At 44.4% G+C, this 18,839-nt stretch overlaps 1 pseudogene; it reads right to left on the reverse strand.

Moving 5' to 3' along the window:
- The window catches only part of LOC124022833, a 63,580-nt pseudogene that overhangs the window by 38,038 nt on the left and 6,703 nt on the right, over positions 1-18,839 (reverse strand).

The raw sequence follows: 18,839 nt of genomic DNA on the forward strand, positions 1-18,839 counted from the left end.
GTGTAGACCTCACAGTGAAATGCTTACTTACAAGCCCTTAACCAACAGTGTAGACCTCACAGTGAAATGCTTACTTACAAGCCCTTAATCAACAGTGTAGACCTCACAGTGAAATGCTGACTTACAAGCCCTTAACCAACAGTGTAGACCTCACAGTGAAATGCTGACTGACAAGCCCTTAATCAACAGTGTAGACCTCACAGTGAAATGCTGACTTACAAGCCCTTAATCAACAGTGTAGACCTCACAGTGAAATGCTGACTTACAAGCCCTTAATCAACAGTGTAGACCTCACAGTGAAATGCTGACTTACAAGCCCTTAATCAACAGTGTAGACCTCACAGTGAAATGCTGACTTACAAGCCCTTAACCAACAGTGTAGACCTCACAGTGAAATGCTTACTTACAAGCCCTTAATCAACAGTGTAGACCTCACAGTGAAATGCTGACTTACAAGCCCTTAATCAACAGTGTAGACCTCACAGTGAAATGCTGACTTACAAGCCCTTAATCAACAGTGTAGACCTCACAGTGAAATGCTGACTTACAAGCCCTTAATCAACAGTGTAGACCTCACAGTGAAATGCATACTTACAAGCCCTTAACCAACAGTGTAGACCTTACAGTGAAATGCTGACTTACAAGCCCTTAATCAACAGTGTAGACCTCACAGTGAAATGCTTACTTACAAGCCCTTAATCAACAGTGTAGACCTCACAGTGAAATGCTTACTTACAAGCCCTTAATCAACAGTGTAGACCTCACAGTGAAATGCTGACTTACAAGCCCTTAATCAACAGTGTAGACCTCAAAGTGAAATGCTGACTTACAAGCCCTTAATCAACAGTGTAGACCTCACAGTGAAATGCTGACTTACAAGCCCTTAACCAACAGTGTAGACCTCACAGTGAAATGCTTACTTACAAGCCCTTAATCAACAGTGTAGACCTCACAGTGAAATGCTGACTTACAAGCCCTTAACCAACAGTGTAGACCTCACAGTGAAATGCTTACTTACAAGCCCTTAATCAACAGTGTAGACCTCACAGTGAAATGCTGACTTACAAGCCCTTAACCAACAGTGTAGACCTCACAGTGAAATGCTGACTTACAAGCCCTTAACCAACAGTGTAGACCTCACAGTGAAATGCTGACTTACAAGCCCTTAACCAACAGTGTAGACCTCACAGTGAAATGCTGACTTACAAGCCCTTAACCAACAGTGTAGACCTCACAGTGAAATGCTGACTTACAAGCCCTTAACCAACAGTGTAGACCTCACAGTGAAATGCTGACTTACAAGCCCTTAATCAACAGTGTAGACCTCACAGTGAAATGCTGACTTACAAGCCCTTAACCAACAGTGTAGACCTCACAGTGAAATGCTGACTTACAAGCCCTTAACCAACAGTGTAGACCTCACAGTGAAATGCTGACTTACAAGCCCTTAACCAACAGCGTAGACCTCACAGTGAAATGCTGACTTACAAGCCCGTAACCAACAGTGTAGACCTCACAGTGAAATGCTGACTTACAAGCCCTTAACCAACAGTGTAGACCTCACAGTGAAATGCTTACTTACAAGCCCTTAACCAACAGTGTAGACCTCACAGTGAAATGCTTACTTACAAGCCCTTAACCAACAGTGTAGACCTCACAGTGAAATGCTTACTTACAAGCCCTTAATCAACAGTGTAGACCTCACAGTGAAATGCTGACTTACAAGCCCTTAACCAACAGTGTAGACCTCACAGTGAAATGCTGACTGACAAGCCCTTAATCAACAGTGTAGACCTCACAGTGAAATGCTGACTTACAAGCCCTTAATCAACAGTGTAGACCTCACAGTGAAATGCTGACTTACAAGCCCTTAATCAACAGTGTAGACCTCACAGTGAAATGCTGACTTACAAGCCCTTAATCAACAGTGTAGACCTCACAGTGAAATGCTGACTTACAAGCCCTTAACCAACAGTGTAGACCTCACAGTGAAATGCTTACTCACAAGCCCTTAATCAACAGTGTAGACCTCACAGTGAAATGCTGACTTACAAGCCCTTAATCAACAGTGTAGACCTCACAGTGAAATGCTGACTTACAAGCCCTTAATCAACAGTGTAGACCTCACAGTGAAATGCTGACTTACAAGCCCTTAACCAACAGTGTAGACCTCACAGTGAAATGCTTACTTACAAGCCCTTAATCAACAGTGTAGACCTCACAGTGAAATGCTTACTTACAAGCCCTTAATCAACAGTGTAGACCTCACAGTGAAATGCTTACTTACAAGCCCTTAATCAACAGTGTAGACCTCACAGTGAAATGCTGACTTACAAGCCCTTAATCAACAGCGCAGTTCAAGACGAGTTAAGAAAATATTTACCAAATAAACTAAAGTAAAAAATTATAAAAAGTAACACAATAAAATAACAATAATGAGGCTATATACAGGGGATACCGGTACCGAGTCAGTGTGCAGGGGTACAGGTTAGTCCAGGTAATTTGTATATGTAGGTAGGGGTGAAGTGACTATGCATATAATAAAACTGCAAGTAGTAGCATTTAGCAGCGCTAACGCTAGTTAACAATGGCTCGCAAAACTAAATTAAACTTCCTTCAAACTGTATGCAGGGACATCAAATCACAAAGTTCTCTGACTCTGGGTAAGTAATTCCTAAAGTATCACACTATCCCTTTAAATATTGTTATAGCAGCTCCCTGACATCAGCACTGACAGAATGAGTATGAATAGGGTGTCAGTGTTAAGCAATAGGGTGTCAGTGTTAACCAATAGGGTGTCAGTGCATAAGTGATACCAACACAGGGGAGAGAGGAGTGTGCAACTACATCTCACAAATTACAAAGAGATCGTTCCCCTAACAACACACAGACGGACGGACGGACGGACGGACGGACGGACGGACGGACGGACGGACAGACAGACAGACACACACACAGACACACACACACACACACACACAAACCTCTAGCCTTCTCCAGCCACACAGGTGTACGAGTCAGTTTGTTTTGTATCTCTTTTTACCAGACATGAGGTGACTAAAAAGTTCATTATGAAGTGATCTCTCACTATAACTATGCTGTTTCTATGACCCCCTCCACGGTTAAACCAAGCTGACTTATTCTGACTGCTAGACTACACCAGTCGACTTCTGCAAGCTGTTCTGCTGTTCTTCTTTGCCTCAGGGCTTAAGGTCAGGTTCCAAACCTGTCCACAGTCATTGGTGCAGGACCTGTTAACAACACTAGGAGCCATAATCACACTGTTGGTCAAAAGTAGTGCACTACAGATCTGCTATCTTAATTTAATCACACTGTTGATCAAAAGTAGTGCACTACAGATCTGCTATCTTAATTTAATCACACTGTTGGTCAAAAGTAGTGCACTACAGATCTGCTATCTTAATTTAATCACACTGTTGCTGCAGATCATTTTCCTGCACAGGAAAAGGAAACGCTCATTTTTGCAGGAAATGCTAATTTTTGTGAATTCAATTTTTAAAAAGGCTTCTAACGTCCACTTTAACATTTCAGACCTGATTTTCCCTACATAAATGTCCATTAATTATAATCCACATAATAATTGACATTGCAGCAGGATTATTTTCCTGCTGTGAGAAGCAGGTTCAAATTAAGGTACGGCATCTGTACATACAGTATGAAATAGGGTGCCATTTGGGACCAACCCCTGTTGTGCTCACCATGCAGCTGGAGTAGCCGATACCGGCCAACCTGTTGTGCTCACCATGCGCCTGGAGTAGCCGATACCGGCCAACCTGTTGTGCTCACCATGCGGCTGGAGTAGCCGATACCGGCCAACCTGTTGTGCTCACCATGCGGCTGGAGTAGCCGATACCGGCCAACCTGTTGTGCTCACCATGCGGCTGGAGTAGCCGATACCGGCCAACCTGTTGTGCTCACCATGCGGCTGGAGTAGCCGATACCGGCCAACCTGTTGTTCTCACCATGCAGCTGGAGTAGCCGATACCGGCCAACCTGTTGTGCTCACCATGCAGCTGGAGTAGCCGATACCGGCCAACCTGTTGTGCTCACCATGCGGCTGGAGTAGCCGATACCGGCCAACCTGTTGTGCTCACCATGCAGCTGGAGTAGCCGATACCGGCCAGCTTGGGGGAGATGTGCTTCCACACACCGATGCTGCCTTGACGGATACACTGGCCCGCAGCCAGCTCCATGAAGAACAGGGGAACCCCCACCACCACCAACAGCATGACATAGAGAACCATGAATGCGCCTGCCAGGAGAAGAGAGAGGGAGAGGAGGCAGAGAGTTAAAGGGAAATCTGCAGTTCTCTGTTTAGGTAAACAGCTGAGGGATGGGGTTGGAGAAATGTAACCACTCTCAGATTCAAAGACAGAGCTATGATGCAAGGATTGACAATCCATAAGATTTAAACATATATAGTTTACAATTGCATTGTTTACAAACAAAGGAACAAAACAAGCTTATTTCTTGAGTTTTGGAATTAGACAGTTGAACTAAGGTCATGAGGCATTTTAAAGTTATTGATAAGGGAATGTATATGTTTAGAGTAATAATAAGAGAATCTGAATGACATTAAGAGTAATGACTAAAGTATTTCACCCTAATAGTTACAGAAGCTTAGACAATGTGTTTAGACATAATTCTAGAATATTGTGAGTCAGTGGGAACATTGTGTTTGTGTGTGATAAATAGGAACTTGACAACACACATGTTTTGGTACTGTGAGACCAAGGACAGGAGATAACGTTCCTCCACCCAGGGAGGAACAGATGCGCTTGTAGACTTGTAGGTGCTTGTAGGAGTTATATAAAAGGCTATGCGCATTATATGATTTGAGACTTGGCCTAATTATTATTAAATCCAAGGTCTTAGAAACCTCGGGAATTAGTCAAAGCTTTAATAATGGTTGGTTATTATCATTGGGATTGAAAATTCTCGTGACAGTTATATTATTCAAGATTCAATGGCTATATACAGTAGGGAGAACAAGTATTTGATCCACTGCCGATTTTGCAGGTTTTCCTACTTACAAAGCATGTAGAGGTCTGTAATTTGTATCATAGGTACACTTCAACTGTGAGAGACGGAATCTAAAACAAAAATCCAGAAAATCACATTGTATGATTTTTAAGTAATTAATTACTACGGGACTCCCAATCACTGCAGTATGTGATACAGCCCAGGATCGAACCATGGTCTGTAGTGACGCCTCTAGCCTGTTGCGCCACTCAAGAGAAAGAGACTGAATGGGGTTAGAGAGATAACAGATGGAAAAACAAGAGTCAGGGGAGGGAGAGATAAAACAATGGAATAAAGTAGAGAGGGAAAAAGTGAGAGAGAGAGAGAGTGAATGGGGTTAGACAGAGAACAGATGGAAAAACACGAGTGAAGGAGTCAGGGGAGGGAGAGATAAAACAATGGAATAAAGTAGAGAGGGAAAAAGTGAGAGAGAGCGAGAGAGAGTGAATGGGGTTAGACAGAGAACAGATGGAAAAACACGAGTGAAGGAGACAGGGGAGGGAGAGATAAAACAATGGAATAAAGTAGAGAGTAAGAGCGAGAGAGAGGGAGGAGGGGACGAGTTAGAGAGAAATAAACCTACTTCTTCAAAAAGTATCTGAAAGTGATGGTTCTAGTCCCCCAGCATAAAGTATCTGAAAGTGATGGGTCTAGTCCCACAGCATAAAGTATCTGAAAGTGATGGGTCTAGTCCCACAGCATAAAGTCTGAAAGTGATGGTTCTAGTCCCACAGCATAAAGTCTGAAAGTGATGGTTCTAGTCCCACAGCATAAAGTCTGAAAGTGATGGTTCTAGTCCCACAGCATAAAGTCTGAAAGTGATGGTTCTAGTCCCACAGCATAAAGTCTGAAAGTGATGGTTCTAGTCCCACAGCATAAAGTCTGAAAGTGATGGTTCTAGTCCCACAGCATAAAGTCTGAAAGTGATGGTTCTAGTCCCACAGCATAAAGTCTGAAAGTGATGGCTCTAGTCCCACATAATAAGGACTGAAAGTGCTGGTTGTAATAATAGTAGTGATTAGTAGTAATAGTAGTGATTAGTGATAACATAAGTGATAAAACGTTTGTTGATTAATTTATTGTGTATCTAGTGGTTAGAGCGTTGGGCTAGTAACCGAAAGGTTGCTGGATCGAATCCCGAGCTGACAAGGTAAAACTCTGTTGTTCTGCCCCTGAGTGTGTAAGTTTTTTTGTTGTATTTTATTAGGATCCCCATTAGCTGTTGCAAAAGCAGCAACTACTCTTCCTGAGGTCCACACAAAACATGAAACATAATACAGAATGACATAATACAGAACATTAATAGATAAGAACAGCTCAAGGACAGAACTACATACATTTTTTAAAAGGAAGACGTAGCCTACATATCAATGCATAGACACACACACACTATCTAGGTCAAACAGGAGAGAGACGTTGTGCCGTGAGGTTTTGCTTTATCTGTTTTTTTAAACCAGGTTTGATGTTTATTTGATCAATATAAGATGGAAGTTCCATGCAGTAAGGGCTCTATATATTACTGTAGGCTTTCTTGAATATGGGGACTGTGAAAAGACCCCTGGTGGCATGTCTGGTGGGATAAGTGTGTGTGTCAGAGCTGTGTGTAAGATGACTATGCAAACAATTTGGGATGTTGACTATGCAAACAAAGTTTGTTATAAAAAGAAGAAGTGATGCAGTCAGTCTCTCCTGAACTCTTAGCCAAGAGAGACTGGCATGTATAGCATTTATATCAGCCCTCTAATTACAATTACAATTACAATTAAATGTGTCGCTCTGTGCTGGGTCCGCTGTAGCTTAACTAGGTTTTTCCTTGCAGCACTGGACCAAATGACTGGACAATAATCAAGATTAGACAAAACTATAGCCTGCAGAACTTGCTTTGTGGAGTGTGGTGTCAAAAAAGCAGAGCATCTCTTTATTACGTCCAGAACTCTCCCCATCTTTACAACCATTGAATCTATATGTTTTGACCATGACAGTTTACAATCTAAGGTAACGCCAAGTAATTTAGTATCCTTAACTTGTTCAACAGCCACACCATTCATTACCAGATTCAGCTGAGGTCTAGCACTTAAGGAATGGTTTGTACCATATACAATGCTCTTAGTTTTAGAGATGTTCAGGACCAGAACAAGCAGACAACAACTCTTTATTAAGGATTTCAGTGAATTCATTAGCTGTGGTTGCTGATGCATATATGGTTGAATCATCAGCATACATGGACACACGTGCCCTGCTTAATGTCAATGGCAGGTCATTGGTAAAAATAGAAACGTGTAGAGGGCCCAGAGAGCTGCCCTGCGGTATACCACACTTTCCATGTTTGACATTAGAGAAGCTTCCATTAAAGAAAACCCATTGAATTCTATTAGATAGATAGCTCTGAATCCACGATATGGCAGAGGTTGAAAAGCCATAACACATACGTTTTTTCAACAACAGGTTATGGTCAATAATATCAAAGGCTGCACTGAAATCTACAGCTCCCACAATATTATTATTATCAATTTCTTTCAACCAATCATCATTCATTTGTGTCAGTGCAGTACATGTTGAGTGCCCTTCTCTATAAGCATGCTGAAAGTCTGTTGTTAATTTGTTTACAGAGAAATAGCATTGTATTTCATCAAACACAATTTTTTTCCAACAGTTTGCTAAGATCTGGCAGCAAGCTTATAGGTCTGCTGTTAGAACCAGTAAAGGCTGCTTTACCACTCTTGGGTAGCGGAATTACTTTGGCTTTAGAGTCAGCTACCATCCTCAGTAGGAGTGGCTATAGAGTCAGCTACCATCCTCAGTAGGAGTGGCTATAGAGTCAGCTACCATCCTCAGTAGGAGTGGCTATAGTCAGCTACCATCCTCAGTAGGAGTGGCTATAGAGTCAGCTACCATCCTCAGTAGGAGTGGCTATAGAGTCAGCTACCATCCTCAGTAGGAGTGGCTATAGAGTCAGCTACCATCCTCAGTAGGAGTGGCTATAGAGTCAGCTACCATCCTCAGTAGGAGTGGCTATAGAGTCAGCTACCATCCTCAGTAGGAGTGGCTATAGAGTCAGCTACCATCCTCAGTAGGAGTGGCTATAGTCAGCTACCATCCTCAGTAGGAGTGGCTATAGAGTCAGCTACCATCCTCAGTAGGAGTGGCTATAGTCAGCTACCATTCTCAGTAGGAGTGGCTATAGAGTCAGCTACCATCCTCAGTAGGAGTGGCTATAGTCAGCTACCATTCTCAGTAGGAGTGGCTATAGAGTCAGCTACCATCCTCAGTAGGAGTGGCTATAGTCAGCTACCATCCTCAGTAGGAGTGGCTATAGAGTCAGCTACCATCCTCAGTAGGAGTGGCTATAGTCAGCTACCATCCTCAGTAGGAGTGGCTATAGTCAGCTACCATCCTCAGTAGGAGTGGCTATAGAGTCAGCTACCATCCTCAGTAGGAGTGGCTATAGTCAGCTACCATCCTCAGTAGGGGTGGCTATAGAGTCAGCTACCATCCTCAGTAGGAGTGGCTATAGAGTCAGCTACCATCCTCAGTAGGAGTGGCTATAGAGTCAGCTACCATCCTCAGTAGGAGTGGCTATAGAGTCAGCTACCATCCTCAGTAGGAGTGGCTATAGAGTCAGCTACCATTCTCAGTAGGAGTGGCTATAGAGTCAGCTACCATCCTCAGTAGGAGTGGCTATAGAGTCAGCTACCATCCTCAGTAGGAGTGGCTATAGAGTCAGCTACCATCCTCAGTAGGAGTGGCTATAGTCAGCTACCATCCTCAGTAGGAGTGGCTATAGAGTCAGCTACCATCCTCAGTAGGAGTGGATATAGAGTCAGCTACCATCCTCAGTAGGAGTGGCTATAGAGTCAGATACCATCCTCAGTAGGAGTGGCTATAGAGTCAGCTACCATCCTCAGTAGGAGTGGCTATAGAGTCAGCTACCATCCTCAGTAGGAGTGGCTATAGAGTCAGCTACCATCCTCAGTAGGAGTGGCTATAGAGTCAGCTACCATCCTCAGTAGGAGTGGCTATAGAGTCAGCTACCATTCTCAGTAGGAGTGGCTATAGAGTCAGCTACCATCCTCAGTAGGAGTGGCTATAGAGTCAGCTACCATCCTCAGTAGGAGTGGCTATAGAGTCAGCTACCATCCTCAGTAGGAGTGGCTATAGTCAGCTACCATCCTCAGTAGGAGTGGCTATAGAGTCAGCTACCATCCTCAGTAGGAGTGGATATAGAGTCAGCTACCATCCTCAGTAGGAGTGGCTATAGAGTCAGATACCATCCTCAGTAGGAGTGGCTATAGAGTCAGCTACCATCCTCAGTAGGAGTGGCTATAGAGTCAGCTACCATCCTCAGTAGGAGTGGCTATAGAGTCAGCTACCATCCTCAGTAGGAGTGGCTATAGAGTCAGCTACCATCCTCAGTAGGAGTGGATATAGAGTCAGCTACCATCCTCAGTAGGAGTGGCTATAGAGTCAGATACCATCCTCAGTAGGAGTGGCTATAGAGTCAGCTACCATCCTCAGTAGGAGTGGCTATAGAGTCAGCTACCATCCTCAGTAGGAGTGGCTATAGAGTCAGCTACCATCCTCAGTAGGAGTGGCTATAGAGTCAGCTACCATCCTCAGTAGGAGTGGCTATAGAGTCAGCTACCATTCTCAGTAGGAGTGGCTATAGAGTCAGCTACCATCCTCAGTAGGAGTGGCTATAGAGTCAGCTACCATCCTCAGTAGGAGTGGCTATAGAGTCAGCTACCATCCTCAGTAGGAGTGGCTATAGTCAGCTACCATCCTCAGTAGGAGTGGCTATAGAGTCAGCTACCATCCTCAGTAGGAGTGGATATAGAGTCAGCTACCATCCTCAGTAGGAGTGGCTATAGAGTCAGATACCATCCTCAGTAGGAGTGGCTATAGAGTCAGCTACCATCCTCAGTAGGAGTGGCTATAGAGTCAGCTACCATCCTCAGTAGGAGTGGCTATAGAGTCAGCTACCATCCTCAGTAGGAGTGGCTATAGAGTCAGCTACCATCCTCAGTAGGAGTGGCTATAGAGTCAGCTACCATCCTCAGTAGGAGTGGCTATAGAGTCAGCTACCATCCTCAGTAGGAGTGGCTATAGAGTCAGCTACCATCCTCAGTAGGAGAGGCTATAGAGTCAGCTACCATTCTCAGTAGGAGTGGCTATAGAGTCAGCTACCATCTTCAGTAGGAGTGGCTATAGAGTCAGCTACCATCCTCAGTAGGAGTGGCTATAGAGTCAGCTACCATCCTCAGTAGGAGTGGCTATAGTCAGCTACCATCCTCAGTAGGAGTGGCTATAGAGTCAGCTACCATCCTCAGTAGGAGTGGATATAGAGTCAGCTACCATCCTCAGTAGGAGTGGCTATAGAGTCAGATACCATCCTCAGTAGGAGTGGCTATAGAGTCAGCTACCATCCTCAGTAGGAGTGGCTATAGAGTCAGCTACCATCCTCAGTAGGAGTGGCTATAGAGTCAGCTACCATCCTCAGTAGGAGTGGCTATAGAGTCAGCTATCATCCTCAGTAGGAGTGGCTATAGAGTCAGCTACCATCCTCAGTAGGAGTGGCTATAGAGTCAGCTACCATCCTCAGTAGGCGTGGCTATAGAGTCAGCTACCATCCTTAGTAGGAGTGGCTATAGAGTCAGCTACCATCCTCAGTAGGAGTGGCTATAGAGTCAGCTACCATCCTCAGTAGGAGTGGCTATAGAGTCAGCTACCATCCTCAGTAGGAGTGGCTATAGAGTCAGCTACCATCCTCAGTAGGAGTGGCTATAGAGTCAGCTACCATCCTCAGTAGGAGTGGCTATAGAGTCAGCTACCATCCTCAGTAGGAGTGGCTATAGAGTCAGCTACCATTCTCAGTAGGAGTGGCTATAGAGTCAGCTACCATCCTCAGTAGGAGTGGCTATAGAGTCAGCTACCATCCTCAGTAGGAGTGGCTATAGAGTCAGCTACCATCCTCAGTAGGAGTGGCTATAGTCAGCTACCATCCTCAGTAGGAGTGGCTATAGAGTCAGCTACCATCCTCAGTAGGAGTGGATATAGAGTCAGCTACCATCCTCAGTAGGAGTGGCTATAGAGTCAGATACCATCCTCAGTAGGAGTGGCTATAGAGTCAGCTACCATCCTCAGTAGGAGTGGCTATAGAGTCAGCTACCATCCTCAGTAGGAGTGGCTATAGAGTCAGCTACCATCCTCAGTAGGAGTGGCTATAGAGTCAGCTACCATCCTCAGTAGGAGTGGCTATAGAGTCAGCTACCATCCTCAGTAGGAGTGGCTATAGAGTCAGCTACCATCCTCAGTAGGAGTGGCTATAGAGTCAGCTACCATCCTCAGTAGGAGTGGCTATAGAGTCAGCTACCATTCTCAGTAGGAGTGGCTATAGAGTCAGCTACCATCCTCAGTAGGAGTGGCTATAGAGTCAGCTACCATCCTCAGTAGGAGTGGCTATAGAGTCAGCTACCATCCTCAGTAGGAGTGGCTATAGTCAGCTACCATCCTCAGTAGGAGTGGCTATAGAGTCAGCTACCATCCTCAGTAGGAGTGGATATAGAGTCAGCTACCATCCTCAGTAGGAGTGGCTATAGAGTCAGATACCATCCTCAGTAGGAGTGGCTATAGAGTCAGCTACCATCCTCAGTAGGAGTGGCTATAGAGTCAGCTACCATCCTCAGTAGGAGTGGCTATAGAGTCAGCTACCATCCTCAGTAGGAGTGGCTATAGAGTCAGCTATCATCCTCAGTAGGAGTGGCTATAGAGTCAGCTACCATCCTCAGTAGGAGTGGCTATAGAGTCAGCTACCATCCTCAGTAGGCGTGGCTATAGAGTCAGCTACCATCCTCAGTAGGAGTGGCTATAGAGTCAGCTACCATCCTCAGTAGGAGTGGCTATAGAGTCAGCTACCATCCTCAGTAGGAGTGGCTATAGAGTCAGCTACCATCCTCAGTAGGGGTGGCTATAGAGTCAGCTACCATCCTCAGTAGGAGTGGCTATAGAGTCAGCTACCATCCTCAGTAGGAGTGGCTATAGAGTCAGCTACCATCCTCAGTAGGAGTGGCTATAGAGTCAGCTACCATCCTCAGTAGGAGTGGCTATAGAGTCAGATACCATCCTCAGTAGGAGTGGCTATAGAGTCAGATACCATCCTCAGTAGGAGTGGCTATAGAGTCAGCTACCATCCTCAGTAGGAGTGGCTATAGAGTCAGCTACCATCCTCAGTAGGAGTGGCTATAGAGTCAGCTACCATCCTCAGTAGGAGTGGCTATAGAGTCAGATACCATCCTCAGTAGGAGTGGCTATAGAGTCAGCTACCATCCTCAGTAGGAGTGGCTATAGAGTTAGCTACCATCCTCAGTAGGAGTGGCTATAGAGTCAGCTGCCATCCTCAGTAGGAGTGGCTATAGAGTCAGCTACCATCCTCAGTAGGAGTGGCTATGGCTATAGAGTGGCAGCTACCATCCTCAGTAGGAGTGGCTATAGAGTCAGCTACCATCCTCAGTAGGAGTGGCTATAGAGTCAGCTACCATCCTCAGTAGGAGTGGCTATAGAGTTAGCTACCATCCTCAGTAGGAGTGGCTATAGAGTTAGCTACCATCCTCAGTAGGAGTGGCTATAGAGTTAGCTACCATCCTCTGGCTATAGAGTAGCTACCATCCTCAGTAGGAGTGGCTATAGAGTTAGCTACCATCCTCAGTAGGAGTGGCTATAGAGTTAGCTACCATCCTCAGTAGGAGTGGCTATAGAGTTAGCTACCATCCTCAGTAGGAGTGGCTATAGAGTTAGCTACCATCCTCAGTAGGAGTGGCTATAGAGTTAGCTACCATCCTCAGTAGGAGTGGCTATAGAGTTAGCTACCATCCTCAGTAGGCTACCATCCTCAGTGAGTGGCTATAGAGTTAGCTACCATCCTCAGTAGGAGTGGCTATAGAGTCAGCTACCATCCTCAGTAGGAGTGGCTATAGAGTTAGCTACCATCCTCAGTAGGAGTGGCTATAGAGTCAGCTACCATCCTCAGTAGGAGTGGCTATAGAGTTAGCTACCATCCTCAGTAGGAGTGGCTATAGAGTCAGCTACCATCCTCAGTAGTCAGCTACCATCCTCAGTAGGAGTGGATATAGAGTCAGCTACCATCCTCAGTAGGAGTGGCTATAGAGTCAGCTACCATCCTCAGTAGGAGTGGATATAGAGTTAGCTACCATCCTCAGTAGGAGTGGCTATAGAGTCAGCTACCATCCTCAGTAGGAGTGGTGGCTACCATCCTATAGAGTCAGCTACCATCCTCAGTAGCTTTCCATCTAAGTTCCATCAAGTTGTCCAGGAGGTTTGTCATTATTGATCGATAACAATAATTTTCCCACCTCTCCCACACTAACTTTACAAAATTCAAACTAAGTTAACCAACTGTTCCCTGGGCAACAAAGACGTGGATGTCACATTTCAGTTGAATGCATTCAGTTGTACAACTGACTAGGAACCTCCCCTTTCCCACTTTATTTGTGTATTTATGTCAAATATGTCAAATAATTCAGGAATAGCTGCTAAAAGGGTTCTTCGGCTGTCCACATAGAAGAACCCTTTGAAGAACCCTTTTCTCCTATAGGGAATGCCAAAGAACCCTTTTCTCCTATAGGGACAGCCAAAGAACCCTTTTCTCCTATAGGGACAGCCAAAGAACCCTTTTCTCCTATAGGGACAGCCAAAGAACCCTTTTCTCCTATAGGGACAGCCAAAGAACCCTTTTCTCCTATATGGACAGCCAAAGAACCCTTTTCTCCTATAGGGACAGCCAAAGAACCCTTTTCTCCTATAGGGACAGCCAAAGAACCCTTTTCTCCTATAGGGACAGCCAAATAACCATTTTCTCCTATAGGGACAGCCAAAGAACCCTTTTGGAACCCTTTTTTCTAAGAGTGCATGTAAAGATGCCTTATGGAATTTGAAATATACAATTCTCTCCCTCTCCCTCTCCCTCTCTCTCTCTCTCTCTCCCTCTCTCTCTCCTTCTCACTCTCCTTCTCACTCTCCCTCTCTCTCTCTCTCTCTCTCTCTCTCTCTCTCTCTCTCTCTCTCCCTCTCCCTCTCCCTCTCCCTCTCCCTCTCCCTCTCCCTCTCCCTCTCCCTCTCTCTCTCCCTCTCACTCTCCCTCTCTGCCCCTGTCCTATAGGGCCCACAGGGTGAGACTCACCTCCTCCGTTCTGATGGCAGAGGTAGGGGAACCTCCATACGTTCCCCAAGCCCACGCTGAAGCCCACCTGAGCCAGTACATACTGCAGCTTGCTGTCCCACGCCGGGCGGTCGTCTGCATCCCCAGACGACGCCACGCCCCCGGAGGTCCCCTGCACTCCCAAGTCCAGGAGCTCCGCGTCCGACCGACTCTCTCCCATCCTAGTGCCCTCCTCATCGCTAGGCAATGGAGGCTTCTCCATCTAGAGAAAGGAAATGAAGAACAGGTGTCCCAATAGAGATAGGTGTGTGTGTGTGTGTTTGTGTTTGTGTTTGTGAGTGTGAGTGTGAGTGTGAGTGTGAGTGTGAGTGTGAGTGTGTGTGTTAGTGTGTGTGTGTGTGTGTGTGTGAGTGAGTGAGTGAGTGAGTGAGTGTGAGTGAGTGAGTGAGTGAGTGAGTGAGTGAGTGAGTGAGTGTGTGTGTGTGTGTGTGTGTGTGTGTGTGTGTGTGTGTGTGTGTGTGTGTGTGTGTGTGTGTGTGTGTGTGTGTGTGTGTGTGTGTGTGTGTGTGTGTGTGTGTGTGCTACATTGATTTCTTTTTACATTTGACATTTGAGTCATTGAGCAGACACTTATCCAGAGTGACTAACATTATATATTATGTTAGCTGTTTGGGACAACCACATATCACAGTTGTAAAGAATCTATGAGCAAAGTCAGTGGTAGTAAGACCAGACTACTGCAGGTGTTAGAGCAGGAAAGGCAAGGGGTGCTCTTCACAGGCCTGCTAGATATGTCTCACATTATATACAATAAACAGTCAATAGACAATAAACGTGGGGCTTAATGTACAGGTTCTGATAGTGAGTGGGTGTCAATAGACTATAAACATGGGGCTTAGACTATAAACATGGGGCTTAATGTACAGGTTCTGATAGTGAGTAGGTGTCAATAGACTATAAACATGGGGCTTAATGTACAGGTTCTGATAGTGAGTGGGTGTCAATAGACTATAAACATGGGGCTTAGACTATAAACATGGGGCTTAATGTACAGGTTCTGATAGTGAGTAGGTGTCAATAGACTATAAACATGGGGCTTAATGTACAGGTTCTGATAGTGAGGGGGTGTCAATAGACTATAAACCTGGGGCTTAATGTACAGGTTCTGATAGTGAGGGGGTGTCAATAGACTATAAACATGGGGCTTAATGTACAGGTTCTGATAGTGAGTAGGTGTCAATAGACTATAAATCTGGGGCTTAATGTACAGGTTCTGATAGTGAGTGGGTGTCAATAGACTATAAACACGGGGCTTAATGTACAGGTTCTGATAGTGAGGGGGTGTCAATAGACTATAAACATGGGGCTTAATGTACAGGTTCTGATAAATGACTTAAATGTAAATGTAAATATAAACATGGGGCTTAATGTACAGGTTCTGATAGTGAGGGGGTGTCAATAGACTATAAACACGGGGCTTAATGTACAGGTTCTGATAGTGAGGGGGTGTCAATAGACTATAAACATGGGGCTTAATGTACAGGTTCTGATAGTGGGGGGGTGTCAATAGACTATAAACATGGGGCTTAATGTACAGGGTCTGATAGTGAGGGGGTGTCAATAGACTATAAACATGGGGCTTAATGTACAGGTTCTGATAAATGACTTAAATGTAAATATAAACATGGGGCTTAATGTACAGGTTCTGATAGTGAGTGGGTGTCAATAGACTATAAACATGGGGCTTAATGTACAGGTTCTGATAGTGAGGGGGTGTCAATAGACTATAAACATGGGGCTTAATGTACAGGTTCTGATAAATGACTTAAATGTAAATGTAAATATAAACATGGGGCTTAATGTACAGGTTCTGATAGTGAGGGGGTGTCAATAGACTATAAACCTGTGGCTTAATGTACAGGTTCTGATAGTGGGGGGGTGTCAATAGACTATAAACATGGGGCTTAATGTACAGGTTCTGATAGTGAGGGGGTGTCAATAGACTATAAACATGGGGCTTAATGTACAGGTTCTGATAGTGAGGGGGTGTCAATAGACTATAAACATGGGGCTTAACCTCTTGCTCCTACCTGGCATGCAGGGGTCCCATCTAGAGCTCTGGAAATGCAAATGCGCTACGCTAAATGCTAATAGTATTAGTTAAAACTCAAACGTTCATTAAAATACACATGCAGGGTATTGAATTAAAGCTACACTCGTTGTGAATCCAGGCAACAAGTCAGATTTTTTAAATGCTTTTCGGCGAAAGCATGAGAAGCTATTATCTGATAGCATGTAACACCACAAAAGACCCGCAGGGGACGTAAACAAAATAATTAGCATATTCGGCGCTACACAAACCGCACAATAACATTTACATTTACATTTAAGTCATTTAGCAGACGCTCTTATCCAGAGCGACTTACAAATTGGTGCATTCACCTTATGACATCCAGTAGAACAGTCACTTTACAATAGTGCATCTAAATCTTAAAGGGGGGTGAGAAGGATTACTTATCCTATCCTAGGTATTCCTTAAAGAGGTGGGGTTTCAGGTGTCTCCGGAAGGTGGTGATTGACTCCGCTGTCCTGGCGTCGTGAGGGAGTTTGTTCCACCATTGGGGGGCCAGAGCAGCGAACAGTTTTGACTGGGCTGAGCGGGAACTGTACTTCCTCAGTGGTAGGGAGGCGAGCAGGCCAGAGGTGGAATAAAATATAAAACATTCATTACCTTTGACCATCTTCTTTGTTGGCACTCCTAAATGTCCCATAATCACTATTGGGTATTTTTTTTCAATTAAATCGGTCCATATATAGCCTAGATATCGATCTATGAAGACTGTGTGATAAACGGAAAAAAATAGCGTTTCATAACGTAACGTCATTTTTTTAAATTCAAAAAGTCGACGATAAACTTTCACAAAACACTTCGAAATACTTTTGTAATGCAACTTTAGGTATTAGTACACGTTAATAAGCGATAAAATTCATCAGGAGGCGATGTAAATTCTATAGGTGTCCGTCTCGAAAAAATGTCTGGAGAGAGCTCGACCAAAACATCCGGTCGGAGACCGGAGGGAATCGGTTCCCTTGATTCGGTTTGACCAAGAATCAAAGCCGAATCAAATGACAAGACTCTAGACATCGTGTGGAAGCTTTAGGCACTGCAACCTCGGCCTCATGTAATTCGGTTCACTTTGAACAATTCCTGGAAGTAGCGCAAGGATATTTATTTCCATTTTCAGTGATCAGATTTTCCTGCACTTTTCGATGAAACGCACGTTCTGTTATAGTCACAGCCGTGATTTAACCAGTTTTATAAACGTCTGAGTGTTCTCTATCCACACATACTAATCATATGCATATACTATATTCCTGGCCTGAGTAGCAGGGCGCTGAAATGTTGCGCGATTTTTACAGAATGTTCGAAAAAGTAGAGGGTCGACTTAAGAGGTTAATGTACAGGTTCTGATAGTGAGTGGGTGTCAATAGACTATAAACACGGGGCTTAATGTACAGGTTCTGATAGTGAGGGGGTGTCAATAGACTATAAACATGGGGCTTAATGTACAGGTTCTGATAAATGACTTAAATGTAAATGTAAATATAAACATGGGGCTTAATGTACAGGTTCTGATAGTTAGGGGGTGTCAATAGACTATAAACACGGGGCTTAATGTACAGGTTCTGATAGTGAGGGGGTGTCAATAGACTATAAACATGGGGCTTAATGTACAGGTTCTGATAGTGGGGGGGTGTCAATAGACTATAAACATGGGGCTTAATGTACAGGGTCTGATAGTGAGGGGGTGTCAATAGACTATAAACATGGGGCTTAATGTACAGGTTCTGATAAATGACTTAAATGTAAATATAAACATGGGGCTTAATGTACAGGTTCTGATAGTGAGTGGGTGTCAATAGACTATAAACATGGGGCTTAATGTACAGGTTCTGATAGTGAGGGGGTGTCAATAGACTATAAACATGGGGCTTAATGTACAGGTTCTGATAAATGACTTAAATGTAAATGTAAATATAAACATGGGGCTTAATGTACAGGTTCTGATAGTGAGGGGGTGTCAATAGACTATAAACCTGGGGCTTAATGTACAGGTTCTGATAGTGGGGGGGTGTCAATAGACTATAAACATGGGGCTTAATGTACAGGTTCTGATAGTGAGGGGGTGTCAATAGACTATAAACATGGGGCTTAATGTACAGGTTCTGATAGTGAGGGGGTGTCAATAGACTATAAACATGGGGCTTAACCTCTTGCTCCTACCTGGCATGCAGGGGTCCCATCTAGAGCTCTGGAAATGCAAATGCGCTACGCTAAATGCTAATAGTATTAGTTAAAACTCAAACGTTCATTAAAATACACATGCAGGGTATTGAATTAAAGCTACATTCGTTGTGAATCCAGGCAACAAGTCAGATTTTTTAAATGCTTTTCGGCGAAAGCATGAGAAGCTATTATCTGATAGCATGTAACACCACAAAAGACCCGCAGGGGACGTAAACAAAATAATTAGCATATTCGGCGCTACACAAACCGCACAATAACATTTACATTTACATTTAAGTCATTTAGCAGACGCTCTTATCCAGAGCGACTTACAAA

Source organism: Oncorhynchus gorbuscha, unplaced genomic scaffold (genome assembly GCF_021184085.1).
Source record: "Oncorhynchus gorbuscha isolate QuinsamMale2020 ecotype Even-year unplaced genomic scaffold, OgorEven_v1.0 Un_scaffold_1445, whole genome shotgun sequence".
Lineage (NCBI taxonomy): Eukaryota > Metazoa > Chordata > Actinopteri > Salmoniformes > Salmonidae > Oncorhynchus > Oncorhynchus gorbuscha.